At 45.4% G+C, this 16,186-nt stretch overlaps 1 long non-coding RNA gene across 1 annotated transcript; it reads right to left on the bottom strand.

Annotated features, from left to right (window-relative positions):
- Positions 1-242: 242 nt before the first annotated feature.
- On the bottom strand, positions 243-15,247 carry LOC135972788 (uncharacterized). The gene is made up of 3 exons (XR_010589304.1): positions 14,877-15,247; positions 13,676-13,817; positions 243-12,333 (listed from the first exon to the last, which is right to left on the bottom strand). It is a non-coding gene; the product is annotated as an uncharacterized LOC135972788 (long non-coding RNA).
- Positions 15,248-16,186: the final 939 nt, after the last annotated feature.

Below are 16,186 nucleotides of genomic sequence, written 5' to 3'. Positions count from 1 at the left end.
ATGCAGTTCCTTTAAAGTGACCAGCCTCAGGCCTCCGTCCAGACACACCTCTCAGATATGATGATGATTAATGAAAATCTTATCTCATCATATGAAAGAAAAGGTTCTTCCAATCCCAAAGGATCAGCCACATATCCAGGTTCAATTATAACTTAGATCTTACCCAAAATACACGCTACAGTCAATTCTTATTAACCAAACTAAAATTTATTAAAAAGAAAAGAGAGAGTGTGTTGGTTAAAAGATCAATATACATACAGACTTGAATACAATCCTTGAAGTTCAGATGCATAGCAGAGGTGAGCTTGTAGTTGCCAAAAGTCCTTTTAGATATAGTTCATAGGTTATAGTCCAATGTCCATATTCAGGGTGGCTCCAGTCAATGACTGGGGATCTCAATCCTTGTGGCTTAAGGTTTCCCCCTCTTGAAACCCAAAGCAGATCTGAGATGAAGGATCACGTCCCAAGGTTCTTATACATTTCCAGCAGCCTTTCGGCCTGAGAAAACAATAGGCTTAATTCTCCTTCCAAACATCTTGGAAATTAGTACAGGGTAATTTATCCATTAAACAGTACAGATACAGGTTACCACAACCTTCAAAGAGACATACAGACAATAATACTATTTCACTCAAGTATCATCATAAATGTTAATATTCCTTCTTTGATCTTTAAATTAAAGCTATAGCAATAGACAAGAATTGTTTGCTTATATTACAAGACCTGAGCAAACATCTACCCTTGAGATCTCTAACAATGCAGACTTGAATTTCAAAGCTCTAGTCATTTACATATCTTCCTAACCAGTCCTTAAGGTTCACCCATGGGTCAGGTCAGTCTGTGAGTTAATTAACTCTTTCTGGCCCTGTCATCTTTCAATGAGATATTATATCACACTCGTAACGTCACACCTTTGTTCCACCAGCATGGTGCAAATGGCACACAGTAATGTCCAGGGTCTGGCCCGGTGGTGTAAATGCTGAGAGGATGTAAATTGCACAATACAAGCATTCAGAAGCCTGAGAGTCTGAAATCTACCTAGACACCAAAGTGTAGGGCAAGGGACGAAGTCTGGAGTTTGCAGATGGAAAATAAGCTATGGTAAATTTAAATAAGTACACCTCTACCTCGATATAACACTGTCCTCAGGAGCCAAAAAAATCTTACTGCGTTATAGGTGAAACCGCGTTATATCGAACTTGCTTTGATCCACCAGATTGCGCTGCCCTGCCCTCTCCCCAGAGCACTGCTTTACTGCGTTATATCCGAATTCATGTTATATCGGGTCGCATTATATCGGGGTAGAGGTGTATGTAGCTAAGGGCACATGGCTATGGCTGATCGACACTTCACTTCATGCAGGTTCAAACTACCCCAACCTCTGCTTTAACAGTGTCAAAAACAGACAAAGTGGAGTCCCCCAGTCCTAATCTTTCCTGCCAAGTATAGGTTACTGCTGGATTATAACATCCCCCAAACTTTGATAAAGTCCTAGTGAGGCAGGAATTCAGACCTTTTAGAAGAATACACATCTTTGTAGGGGCCTACAGCCCAGGGTTCCATCTTGTACTAGTTACTGCATTTTTTTTGGATCCATCATTTCTGCCACATTGAGAGGATTTAGTGGGAAATGTTTAGAGCCCTGTATCAACTGATTGCTCCCCTCTGTGGTGCTGTACTCTGAGCAATTAGACCTGACCAACTTTAATTCCCGCCCATTAACATGTTTCAGTTATCAAGCAGCTGACTTGGGGAATAATTGGCTAGGCAGTCATATTTCTGAAAAGGATCTGTGGCTTACAGTGGATCATCAAGTGAATGAGTCAACAATGTGATGCAGTTGAAAAAAGGCTACTATCATTCTGGAGTGCATGAACCAGAGTATCCTGTGTAAGACACCAGGAGGTTATTGTCCCACTCTACTTGGCACTGGTGAGGCCCCACCTGAGTAGTGTGTCCAGTTGTGGGCACCAAGCTTGAGAAAAGATGTAGACAAATTGGAGAGATCCCTGCATAGAGCTACAAAAATGATAAAAGAGTTAGATAAAAGGTTAAAAACATTGGGCAAGTTTAGTTCTGAGAAAAGATTGAGTGGAGACCTGATAACAGTCTTCAAATGTGTTAAAGTTTGTTATAGAGAGGATTGTGATTGTTTTCCTTGATTACTGAAGTGCCACTTAATCTGCAGCAGGGGAAATTTAGGTTAGATATAATTAGAAAGTTTTCCACAATAAGGTCATCTAAGCACTGGAATAGGCTTCACAGGGCAGTTGTGGAATCCCCATCAGTGGAAGTTTTTAAGAACAGGTTAGACAAACACCTGTCAGGCATGGGTCCTGCCTCAGCACAATGGGCTGAACTAGATGCCAGCCCTTCATCTCTATGATTATTTAATTAGTGTTTTCTTGGAGTGAGTTGTGAGGAAACAGTGAGACAAGCTTTTACTTCAGAAAAAGTCAAAGACATTCAAAAGATGAAAGAGCAGGCAGAAAATCTTATTTAGGGTGGAGATGTGGAAGTCTGAGTCCAATCTTTTTTACGCCAGTGTAAATCAAGAGTAATATCATTGGAATTAAGTTACACCAATGTAATACAAATGCATGTAGGATCAGAATCAGGGTCATGACCTATGGTGCCTACCACTGAACTGAATTAGTTAGAAATTGTAGAAATAATTATAGAAATATAGACAGCATATTTATGAACGAGGATAGTAATATTTAAAAGAATTTCCAAGACTATCTACTCACTTCGAGTCCGAATCCCTGCCAAGATCACAATCAATAGATTAAATTTAAATAGCTTCCAACTATGTCCCCAAAGCAATTATTTTTTTATATAATGTTCCCTATCTTGGGAAGGAAGAGAAAGAGGGTTAAAGTCAGACTGGGGTAAGCCTTGAGTAACTGGGTGGAATTCCCATGGAAGTCTCTTGGCCAAGTTCAGTGGTGATATAAATGATGATGCAAGTTACATGTTATGTGCAAGTTGGTCAGAAAATGTGAAAAGGAACTATAAAAACGGTGCAATTTGGCAGTAGATGGAAGGGTGTGGAAGGAAAGGCAAATAGCAGATGGATGTAAATAAAATATGGGGACCCAACTTTCTTCTTTCTGAGTGCGAGGTCTGTGCAAATTATACCATTTAGCACATTCACACAGTTTTGGACCAGCTTTTAGTATACTTGACATGGAGCTGACAGGGCTGTTTCTGTATGCTGAATTTGGCCCAGAGCATATAAGGTGGGGAAGAGAGTTGTATGTAAAGGATTTGGCTGTATTTGATTTTCTTCCAATGTGTGAATCCAAATTGAACTAATTGGTTTTTATTTTATTTACGAAGTTCTGTTATAATTGATGATTATAGGTACAAGTTGAATATGAGGTTGTTGTCCTTAACACAAAATGATTACATCCAATGTCCAAATGGACAACTAGTGCGATGTCATGGAGCTGCACCCACTAATGCCAGTGGGGAAGATGGCCCATTAAAATTTACTTTTCATAACAAGCCTAAAGATAGGGTACACCTTAAAATTCCAAGCAAGGTTTGACTTTTGTACAGTAACTCAATGTTATTTAATGGAATTCCCATGCAGGATGGGTGGAATTTTATAGTTCTCCAAAACTGTAGGTACAAAACATAGCATAATGCTAAGTCCATTCCCACATGTGGCTTACAAGCGATCGTCTTACATTACAAAATTCATGTGTATGATGAAAACATTAATTTCCCATTTGATATTTGACAATCCTAGTCCTCTGTGAGTGCACCAAAATCTCCATCCCTCGCCCACAAAGTAGTATGCAATACAAAGGGCAGAATATGTAAGTCTTCAGGATCGGTGCTGACACACCTATCTGCAAAAACTAAGTGTGGCCATAAAATGTAAGTATCAATGAACTAAAACTATGTTCTGTTTTCATATACTCATTCAGTTGGGAAAATCACACCTAGATAATTCATGGAAAGTAGGTCTTTAGCAACATCATAATTTACAGTGCTGATAAAGAAAACAATGCATAATTGATTTTAGTTGGATTTTACTGAGTCCCAAAAGTATATTGTTTATACAGAATTATGGTGGGCAAATCTCCCAGTTGCTTCTGAAATGTTGCATCTTTAAGATCTAGAATTTGTGAAAGACAGATAATGAATTTTAAGGAGTGTTTCTTTACAGATAGATGACTGGGGAGATACGCACTAAACTTATTTTTACCATGACACCTAAATACATTTATCTTCTAATATTTCACAATTGTATTTTAACTTTGCAAAAAGTTTATCTGATAAACCAAAACTAATTATCAACATTCTCTAAGTCTTATGAACTCTGATAATTCCAATTGTATACTGTGGGAAGTAGGATATCAGACCTTTCATTGCAATGCTAGCTCCAATAAAAATGAACTGAAACAGAAAATAATGCTACTTATGCTGTCTTTGTAAGGTGTTACCATTTCAAGTACTTATGTCAGATAATGTCGATTATCTTTAAGAGCCAATCCATTAAGAAGTTAAGTCAGTTCTATTTCTTGAGGTGACAAGTTCAATAAATAAGACTTAATAGTCAGAAGAGAAATTCTTCCTATATTTGGGTTTTAAATATCTCCATGAATACAGAAGATATAGAAAGGATTTTTTTTTAAATGGGATCTTAGAGTATGTCAAACAAACAAACAAACAAAATTATAAAAGCAGCAAGTCTCAGAGTCAGACTTGGGATTGCAGGACTTGAACTGTGGGCTAAAAATAGCAGTGTAGATGTTGGGTTTCAGGCTGGATCCCAGGCTCTGAGACCCTTCCCCATCACCAGGTTTCAGAGCCCAGACTCCAGCCTTAGCTTGAAGAGCTAAAATTGCTCTTTTAGGTCCACAGTAAAAGCCCAAGTCAGTTGAGTCAGGCTCGGAGGCTCAATGCTGAGGGTGTAGATGTGCCTTTAGATAAACACATTTTGCAAAGTGCGAAGCTTCTTAGGAAAGCTGAGGATGTGCTATCACCCTTTGAACTCAATCCTGTAAAGAGTTAAAGTGAGTGGATTTCTACAAAAACTAAAAGGAAGCAAGTTTTCATATTTGGTAATATCAGGGCAATATTGTAGATTCCTAGGGTTAAGCAGAACATTTTTTCAACATGTTTTTTCCCCTTGTTTTAAAAAGCTAATATTTACCAAGTTTTCCATGTTACAGATTTTGGGCTCAACATGTCACAATACATTTTTCAACAAACTGACCATTTCATTAACTATTTGTTTTGGGGGTGTTTATATTTGTTTCTATTGTCACTGTGGGGAAAAAAAAAGGTTACTCACCGTTCGTAACTGTTGTTCTTCAAGATATGTTACTCATCTCTATTCCATTGGAGGTGTGTGTGCTCGCCACATGCACCGGTGCTGGAAGTGTTTCCAGCAGTGGTATCCATTGTGGACAGGCTCTGGTGCCCCCTACATGCATATGTGCTGGTATAAGGGATGCCATCGCCCCACCCTCTTCAGTTCCTTCTTGCCAGAACTCCAACAGAGGGGAAGGAGAGTGGGTCATGGAATGGACACTAGTAACACATCTCGAAGAACAGTTAAAAAAGGCAAGTAACCATTTTTTCTTCTTCAAATGCTTGCTCATGTCCATTCCATTGTAGGTGACTCCCAAGTACCACCTCTGGAGGCGGGTAGGAGTTAATGGATGTGTCGATTGCAACACAGCTCTACCAAAGCCAGCATCATCTCTGGCCTGCTGCGTGATGAAGTAGTGCGTCGTGAAGGTATGTACCAACGATCACATTGTGGCTCTGCAGATGTCCTGGATTGGGAGCTGAGTCAAGAAAGCAGCCGATGATGCCTGAGCTCTTGTGGAATGAGCCGTCACTATCGGGACCACTCATGGTGAGAGAAGAAGGACCTGCTGAAGTGATCCGCCAGCATGTTCCAGATGCCACGGAGGTGCGAGACTTCCAGGTTGATAGCATGCTGGATGCAGAAGTCCCACAGGCGAAGGGCAGTAATTGTCTGTGATCCTGAGACAGCAGGTCCGGGCAGCTGGGAAGCGTCCACGGGGCCGCCACCACTATGTCCATGAGCGTGCCGAACCAATGCTGGTGCGGCCATGCCAGGCCGATCATAATGACTCGTGCCTTGTCACTCTTGATCTTCAGATAGTGAGCTGCTGTTGAGACCCTGCAAAGAGCAGAACTGGTGACATTTTCTGATCTGTCTGGTGGCAAATAGGTCCACTGGGGAGCTCCCCACTTCTGGAAGAGCATCCTTACGACCTCCAAATGGAGGGACCACTCATGGTGAGAAGAAGGACCTGCTGAAGCGATCCGCCAGCGTGTTCCAGATGCCAGGGAGGTGCGAGACTTCCAGGTTGATAGCGTGCTGGATGCAGAAGTCCCGCAGGCAAAGGACTTTCTGACAAAGGCCCGATGATCGAGCTGCTCCCTGTCTGTTGACATAGAACATGAAGGCCATGTTGTCTGTCAACACCTGCACCACACGACCAGACAGATGATAAAGAAACACTTTGCAAGCCAGGCAGATGGCTCTGAGCTCTCTGACGTTTATGTGCAATGACAGCTCCTCTCAAGAGCATAGCCCGAGTTCTGAGTGTACCGAGGTGCGCTCCCCAATCAAGATTGGACGCATCTGACTCCAGAGACACTGAGTCGTGGATTCACAAATGGAACACCTTCCAACGCTGGATCCAGGTGGGACTGCCACTGCATGGAGTTGAGTACCCACAGCAGGATCGTGAGAAATTTGTCCAGGTGATGTCTGTCTGAGGACTAGACTGATGCCAGCCACATCTGGAGGGATCTGAGCTGCAGTCTTGTGTACTGGACAATGTAAAGGCATACGCCATGTGCCCTAATAGCCTGAAACAGACCTGGGCTGTGGTGAGCCGGTGGACAGTGACTTGGGCAATCAGATCTGCCATTGCCCTGAACCTGGCTTCTGGCAGGAACACTCTGGCTCGGGTAGAGTCGAGGACAGCTCTAATAAACTCTATCCTCTGCACCGGGACCAATGTTGATTTTTGTTCATTCATCAACAGGCCCTGCGCTTGACAGGTGGCTCTCAGCATCGTGATACGGCACTGGACGTGCTCTCTGGAGCAGCCCTTGATGAGTCAGTTGTCGAGATACAGATAGATCTGGATACCCTGACATCTGAGGCAGGCTGTGACTACTGCCATGCACTTTGTAAACATTTTGGGCACGGTCGGTAGGCTGAATGGGAGCACTGTGAACTGCTAGTGGATGTTCCTATGAATCACAGAAACCTTCTGTGGCCATGAAATATCAAAATATGAGATATATCAAAATATCAGATCAAGGGCGGCATACCAGTCTCCTGCATTCAGGGAGGGGATGATAGAGGCCAGGGAGACCATGAGGAACTTCAACTTCTTGAGATATTTGTAGAGGTTCTGCAGGTCGAGGATGGGGCGTAGACCCCCCCTTGGCCTTTGGAATAAAAAAAAATAGCAGGAATAAAACCCTTTCCCTCTCAAATGCTGTGGAACTTCCTCTATGGCTTCCACCTGCAGGAGGCCTTGCAACTCATGAGCGAGCAGATGCTCATGAGAAGGGTCCCTGAGAGGAATGGGGTGGGAGGGAGGGATAGAAAGGAGTTGGAGGGTATACCTCCCTGCCACAGTGCTGAGCACTCACTGGTCTGATGTTTCTGAAGTCCAAGCCTGGCTTGGGCAATAAACGGTTGGAAAACAAAAGGAGTGTTGGATCCAGGATGCAGGCTGGGAGGTCGCCCTCGAGCACACTTTCAAAATGCCTGTTTGTTACCCAGCTGGTGGTGGGTAGAGCTCGAGTGAGCTGCGAAAGCCGGTGCTTGGCCTGGTCGGTGCTTATAGCCCTTTCCCTTTTTGCGGAAGGGCTCCAAGTGGGTCTGACTCCTGAATATCTGGGTCTGCTGCAGTTTGAATCACTTTCTTGCTGGCGCTGATGTGTAAAGGCCCAGGGAGCGCAAAGTAGCTCTAGAATCTTTCAGGCCATGTAATCTGCTGTCTATCTGGTACAAGAACAGTTCCAAGCCATTGAAGGGGAGGTCCTGGATCAACTGCTGAACTTCCACTGACAGCATGGAGGATTGCAGCCAAGATACGCTCCTCATGGAAATGGCCAAAGCCATGGTCCTGGCTGTGGAGTCCACTGTGTCCGAAGCTGCTTGGAGGGCAGCCCTCGCCACTGTCTTGCCCTCATCAAGAACAGCCAGGAACTCCCGCTTGGAGTCCTCTGGCAGCAAGTCCACAAACTTGACCATAGAGTGCCAAATGTTATAGTTGTAGCGACCAAGCAGGGCGTGGTGACTGGCAGAAAAATTTGTTCAACTGCCAGCCTCCAATTGAGAGTAGCCAAAGAGATCGAGCCTCTTTGCCTCTTTGTTCTTAGGGGTCGAACTTGATTGCACCTGTCTGTCGTGCTCATTGGCCACAGATACAACCAGTGAGCTCAGGGCGGGATGGGTATAAAGATATTCAAAGCCCTTGGCTCAGACAAAATATTTCCTCTCCGACCACTAGGAGACGGGGGGCAGGGAGGAGGGAGTTTGCCACAAGGCCTTGATTAGCTTTAGCACTCCCTTGTGGATAGGTAAGGCCACCTTAGAAGGGAGGGCCATGCTCAAAATGTCAAATAGGATGTTAGAGGGCTCTGACAACTTCTCGGCCTCTAGCCCCAGGTTTGTTGCCACCCTTTTCAGTAGATCCTGGTGAGCTTTCACATCATCCTGGAAAACCACATGGGAAGGCCCCACTACTGCCTCATCAGGTGAAGAGGATGAGGTGGTGGGTACAGGTGATCAGTCAACTCCATTTCCCCTGCTGGGGGAGCCTTGAGCACCCTGAGGCTGAGGCTGACTGACCTTGGTCACCCAACTCCAACTCCTCCTCTCAGTCAGGAGACGGGCGGGAGACTGTCGCTGACCATTTCTCAGATGTCCCAAGACCAATCAGTGCACATGCTCCAACATCTGAGAGAACTCCCAGGGGTTCCAGAACTGCCACGGAGCCAGACACTGGCTCTGTGGCCACGCACTTGCTGCCAGTACCAGGGGAAATCCTGATGCCACAGGCAGGTGACCTTGGCCCACAGGCAATGCGCCCTCCTCACTTTCCAAGCCTGAGGAGGAAAAAACTTGTCTCGGGGACCAGGGTGGTACTATGGCTTCCTCCTTGCCGTTTCCATGCTGACTGTCCCCGTATTCTTCTCTTGGGGACCGGTGCCGGGATGGTGGAGCTTGGTGCCACATCTCCGGTGACAGTGCTCAGCAGATTGGCGATGGTAACTCGGCGATTGATGCTTCGCGCTCTGAGAACGGTGCCGCTCTGTTGACTGGGAGCATGGAGACCTTCATCTCGACTCTGGAGACCAGTCTAGATGATCTGGAGACTGGTGATGTGACTCCGGGGACTGGCGTCACGACTTAAGGGATCAATGCCGTGAGTCTGCAGAGCGACGCAGATGCTCAGGGGACTACTGCCTGATCTCTGGGGACTGGTGACGTGCCTCGGTAGGTCTGCGCTAGATAGCTGGCGATCAATGCTGGCATCCCGGAGAGTGATGCCTAGAGTCTGGGGAGCGGAGCCGGGAACTCTGGCAGGTAAGATGGCTTGTATCGGAGGGCCGGTGGGGCTGCTCTGGAGACCACTGTCAGGATGCCATCTGCAGCGGTGCCGGGGAGCAGTGCTGCAGAGAAGGGGAGCGCTGGAAGGGCCACAGGGGGATTTACCTCTAAAACTGGCAACCTCTCTGGTAGGTGTCAGCAGCACGGAAGGAACAATATGTCCCTAACAGCCTAGAAGGCCTCCGGTGTGGACGGCACTGCCAGGTGCCAGATGCTCTTGCCACTTTGCGGGGTGTCAGGCAGGTCTCGGAGGGGGCTCAACAGACCTGTGGATGCTGGCTATGATCCAGAGAAGGTAAGCTGCCCCACGCGAGTCTTTGCTTACTTCCAGCTTTCTGCTTCCCTTTACGGGATGTAGGAGACCACCCACTCCCAGATTTCCTCTGCTTCTTTGCAGGCACTGGGGACGGGGATGAACCCTGGTCGGAGGTCAGTGCCAGCGGCGCACTCTGCTCCGACACAGAGGTGCACAGAGCAGAGTCCAATCTGGCTGGCTTGGAGGCTGGTGGACTCCATAAGGAGCGCTCAAAGCCAAATGTATTGCTCCTTTTTGTACTGCGGCTTTAAACTTTTAGAAATGCGACACTTGTCGCTTATGTGGGTTCCCCCCAAGCACTTCGGACAGTTTTGGTGGGGATCACTGATGGGCATATGTTTTTGCAGTGGTCACAAGTCTTGAAGCACGGGGATCATGCCATGCCCCATCCCTGTGCTAAGTTCAATAGGGGACTAAAACTATTTCTACACTTAACACTAAGGGAACTAGGAAGAACTATACAAAAATTACTCTAGCACATATATACAGTAGAAAATACAAGAACACCACTGGAAAAAGGTAAAGCTTGCTGAGGCAAGGGAACATTCCAGCACCATCACTGGCGATAAGAAGGAACTGAAAGGGGAGGTGTCAGCGTCCCTTATCCCGGCGCATATGTGCGCCACTCCAGAGAGTGGCGGAGCTAGTCCCCTACAGATACAACTGAGGGAAAAACTTCCAGCACCAGTGAATGTGGTGAGCGCACACACCTCCAATGGAATGGACATGAGCAAGCACCTGAAGAAGAACAATATATCTCACTTGGTGTCATATGGTAATTCTGCTTAATTTGCTGTATAGATGAATGACCTTCATCACTATTCACAAGATCTACATAAAATACTAATGAGGCTGATTCGAAGGAGTTACTCCTGACGTACGCCAGCAACAAGGAGATCAAAAGTAGATCTGTCTTTAAGATGTGCAGTATCTTCCCATCTCATGATGCAACATCATCAGAAGTTTTGTGTTATTTCTGCAGTGTGACACATTACCAGACATACATAGTAAGAGGAACACAAGATGCAAATTCTATATGGCCTCAGAAGCTTTAGAAACTACGCAATTTTTGAAGAAGGAAAGCTGACATTCAACACATGCGGTCCGATTCCCCATCAAGTGTTGATTCTATGCTGAGACACAGTGCAATGACTCAGTCATATTAGAAAAAGAAAATTAGTGGAAAACTAGTAGATGCTTCCCTGACACATCCCATAGAAATTAATTTATGTGGTCACTATATCAAATGCAGAGTGAATAACCCTTTTCCTGGCCTGGGTCATAAAGTTATATTCCACCCACAATGTGCTCTTAATCCCTTTTTCCATATGATATAAACAAAGTAAGGTTTGAATGTTGTCACATCCTACTAGAAACCTACCCCAACTCCTTTCTTGGCGCAAAATCCTTCAATGGGGCCAGGATTTCACCCTGGTTGCTTATTACATTATTTAAATCATTTATTAATCCTTGTAATAGTGTTTGTATCCAATCCATTTTGAAGTAATTTGTCAAGCAAGATTTTGTGAAACACCATGTCAAATGCTTTACTGAAGTGTAGATACTTTACATGCAGTCCATTCCCTTCGTCCACTAATTGTATAATTCATTTAAAAAAAAAACAATTTTGTCTGGTAGGATTTCTTCTTTATAAATCAATGCAAGATTAGTTTTTAAATTAAATAAAATGTTGAGATGTACCCCTTTTGGCCACTTCTGTCTGTTATATGACCTTATAGAGCTCTATTTACTGAGGAAGAATGACATTTCAGCACTTAGTTTTTCTCCTGCAAGTAAGAAGCATTTTATAATATTTTTACTGACATGCTTTCCTTGTGCTTCTTTATCATGCAGTTTGTTTTTGTACTTGAGAGGATAAGCTGACACTAACAACAAAACAGCACAATTACATTTTTAAAAATGTTTTAACCTAATTTAGTATGGCTGTAAAGTGCAAATGTTTATTTCCATAATAAGGCGTAGAATTAAACATAGAATCTGATCTAAAACAGTTGTTTCTCTGTGAGTAAACATTTTCCTAAATTAAACATAATTAATACTACACATGTTGGTTACATTTCAAAATTATTTGTCACACACACACACACACACACACTCTCTCTCTCTCTTCCTAGAGGACGTGCATCATTGATTTGGAAGGATTTCTCTTAAATGGTACATTCCTGTCACTATGTACACATTGCCTTGTTAATTTAATTTATAAATTAGCTTTGCTGAACTTGCAGATGCAGCCCATAAACTGAGCGGGGTTGACCCAGGAAAGGGTGGGGGTAGGCTATTCAAAAGATGTGCTCTTCTCCAGGGCAGCCTCCACTGACAGAGTTCCAGATGTCATTAGAGCGGCTTTCCTTGGCTGAACCTACCAAAGAAGGGACAGCAGTGATTAACTTTCAAAGGTAAATTCCTGCCAGGTACAGCTGTCTTCAGGGGAAAGTGTGGGAGTAGTTTTCACCCCCTGAGCCCATTGGTGTGAATCTGGCCCATTAGTTTACATTATATAGTGCCTTCAATGGCAAAGAATCCCAAGTTGTGACAGAACCTACTGAATATACACAGATAACTTCATCTACCACTGTAGTGCACATCAGTTTGGATCTGAAACAAAATTCCAGATCCAAATGTCCCTCAGCTTTGGGGACATTATAAATCCAGACCCAGATTCAAAGGTTAACTACTGGTACAATGGGCCAAATCAAACCTTTAAAGCCAAACACTTCAGATTTTCCAGAACCAGATCTAACTTTTGCAGTTTGAGCTTCTCACTCTGTATCAAGTACCAATTTTTAATATATAAGAAACACAAAGGCCATACTGGGTCAGACCAAAGATCCATCTAGCACAGTATCCTGTCTTCCGGAAGCAGCCAATGCCAGATGCCCCAGAAAGAATGAACAGAACCGGCAACTACCAAGTGATCCATCCCCTGCAGCCCACTCCCAGCCTCTGGCAAACAGAGGTTAGTGACACCATCCCTGCCCATCTTGGCTAACAGCCATTGATGGACCTATCCTCCATGAACTTATCTAGTTCTTATTTGAACCGTCTTATAATCTTGGCCTTCACAACATCCTCTGGCAAAGAGGTCCACAGGTTGACTGTGCGTTGTGTGAAGAAATACATTCTTTTGTTTGTTTTAAACCTGCTGCCTATTAATTTTCATTTGGTGACCTTTAGTTCTTGTGTTATGAGAAGGAGTAAATAACACTTCCTTATTTACTTTCTCCACACCAGGCATGATTTTAGAGACTTCTATCATATCCCCTCTTAGTCATCTCTTTTCCAAGCTGAAAAGTCCCAGTCTTATTAATCTCTCCGCATATGGGAGCCATTCCATACCCCTAATCATTTTTGTTGCCCTTTTCTGAACCTTTTCCAAGTCCAATATATCGTTTTTGAGATGGGGCAAGTCAACCACATCTGCATGCAGTATTCAAGATGTGACCGTACCATGGATTTATAGAGAGGCAATATGATATTTTCTGTCTTATTTTAAACCTGCTGCCTATTAATTTCATTTGGTGACCCCTAGTTCTTGTGTTATGAGAAGGAGTAAATAACACTCCCTTATTTACTTTCTCCACACCAGTCATGATTTTATAGACCTCAATCATATCCCCCCTTAGTTGTCTCTTTTCAAAGCTGAAAAGTCCCACTCTTACTAATCTCTTCTCATATGGAAGCCTAACTTATAGCAGACATACCATAACTCTTCAGAATACAGTATTTTCATGTAAACGATAAAACATTTTGACTTCAGTGGGGCCAGGACTTCAATCCAAAACTCTCATTAACCTCAAGAGGGTCAGGATTTCACTCTTTGCATGAGAACCTCTGTGGAACCTCCTGATTTATAAGTGAGAGAGGAGAATTAGATTATTTTCACCCTCTGTTACATCTGTGTAATGCCACTGACTTTTCAGGGCAGAATTTGGCCACTTGAGTTTACCCTGAAAATTTATGCCAAAATTTATGCCAGTGAAAGAATATAATGAAACGGTTTTACAATAAACAAACTGTTTCCTAAGAATTAATTTCCTTTTAAATACTCTTTTTCAGAGCTCATATATCTCTATAATGCAAGAGAATATAATCAATATTACAGAGAAGCAGAAGTTCTAGTAAGTTATTTCAAACATATCAGTTCATATTTACTTATAATTATAATTCACAGGAGCACATTCCTGCAATCAAGAGACAGGGATGCACAGCATGAAAAAACATTTAGCACAGAACAACCTCCATGAATAATTGCCTGTCAATGTGGCTTGTTAAAGAGAAACTACAATTTTACAAGACAATTCTTGTGTCTGCTTGTCTACCCCAAAGACAGATAGGTATAACACACAAATATATTACCCACTTTTAGAAAAAAAAAATCTTACTCTTGTTGAACTAAAATTTAAATTTGTACAGTATTAAGAGAGCCATCACACAACGATAAACTCGCGCACCCAAGTATATACCTCTCAAATTCTTAAGTTTAATTAATAGTATTTTAAAGTGACATTGGCACTGACAAGCAGTGTGGTCAGCAGCTAGGAAGAACTGAGGAGGCAACGGGGCTATGGAAACCTTCCTTTCCTCCATGCAATAACAATCAAAGCTGGCTAGGCATACCCCTCTGTAATATGCTGTACCCCTTTGGAGGGTGGATCAGTAGGTGCACTCTGTGTGCTGGGGAACTCTGAAAAGCCCTTCAAGGCAGGATGGTCCCTTTCAGCCATAATTGGACCTTCTCATAGCAGGTATTTTGAAGTCACTACAGATCATGAGTAGCCTTGACTTGAGAAGCCATTTTAAGAAACATCTTTCTTTCTGATTCTGGGCCAAACTTGATAATCTCCGTCTTCTGTCAAAATTCTGTCTAAGGCATTAATATTTGTTTCAATTCAGTGAGCTCACCACCTAATCTGTGCTGCATGCAGGAGAACTGAGTTTGGATCATGAACTTGATCTTTTATTCCTAGTCCAGCAGGACATGGCAGCTCTGCAGAGGCAATAAGCTCAACTAGGGTTACCATACGTCCGGATTTCCCCGGACATGTCCGGCTTTTTGGTCCCCAAATCCCCGTCCGGGGGGAATTGCCAAAAAGCCGGACATGTCCGGGGAAATAGGGAGGCTAGGATCTCCGAATCTGTGTGTGTTGGTCGCCCGCTGTGACATCATCTCGGTGCGACACTCGCTCCTGCCCAGGGCATGCTGGGGGCTGTAGTCCGGCCGGGCCTCACGCTCCAGGGAGAGCCGGGAGAGGGGAGCGGCCGAGAACTACAACTCCCAGCGGCTCCTGCGACGCGACCAACCTGCCCCGTGAGGCAGCAAACCGTCGGAGGGGGGGGGCGCGAGCCCCTGTCCTTTGGGTCGGGGGTGTCTCTGGGCACCGCTTGGCAGCCATCGCAGGGCTGGGGGGCGCCCTCCGGGGGTTGTGGACGCCAGCGCGTTGCGGGGAGCCGGCACTGTCCGGATTTGGATCCCCCTGGGGCTGGAGCTGCGCCCCCGGCCCCAGGCACCAGTCACGTAGGGTTACCGATACGTCCGGTTTTTCCGCAATCAAACCCCCGTCCGGGGGGAATTGCCAAAAAGCCGAACATGTCCGGGAAAAATACCGGACGGGCACTTCCTCTCCCTCTGCTCTGCTCCTCCCCTGACTCAGACTTCGGCTCTGTTTAAGAGCCAAGCACCCGAGCCAGCGCTACTGGCTTCGGGCAGCACCCGTGTCTCCGGACCCCGAGCCGCAGGCCGGGCACTTCCCTTCCCGGGCTCCAGCTGCTCTGCTCCGGCGGCGCAGGGTCTGGAGGCAAGGGGGCTGCCCGAAGCCGGTAGCGCTGGCTCGGGCAGCTTGGCTCTTAAACAGAGCCAAAGAGTCAGGGGAGGAGCAGAGCAGCTGGAGCCCAGGAGGGAAAGTGCCCGGCCGGGGACGCAGGGTCCGGAGGCAAGGGGGCTGCCCGAAGCCCGTAGCGCTGGCTCGGGCAGCTTGGCTCTTAAACAGAGACAAAGAGTCAGGGGAGGAGCAGAGCAGCTGGAGCCCAGGAGGGAAAGTGCCCGGCCGGGGACGCAGGGTCCGGAGGCATAGGGGCTGCCCAAAGCCCGAGCGCTACCGGCTTCACGGGTTTGCCGGGCAGCCTCCAGACCCTGCGCCCCCGGCTGGGCTCTTCCCCTCCCGGGCTCCAGCTGTGCTGGGGAAGCGCTGGCCGGGGGCGCAGGGTCTGGCGGC

This window comes from Chrysemys picta, chromosome 7 (assembly GCF_011386835.1).
Source record: "Chrysemys picta bellii isolate R12L10 chromosome 7, ASM1138683v2, whole genome shotgun sequence".
Lineage (NCBI taxonomy): Eukaryota > Metazoa > Chordata > Testudines > Emydidae > Chrysemys > Chrysemys picta.
Note: the sequence above shows the minus strand (reverse complement) of the source record. Positions and strands in the feature narration are given on the sequence as shown.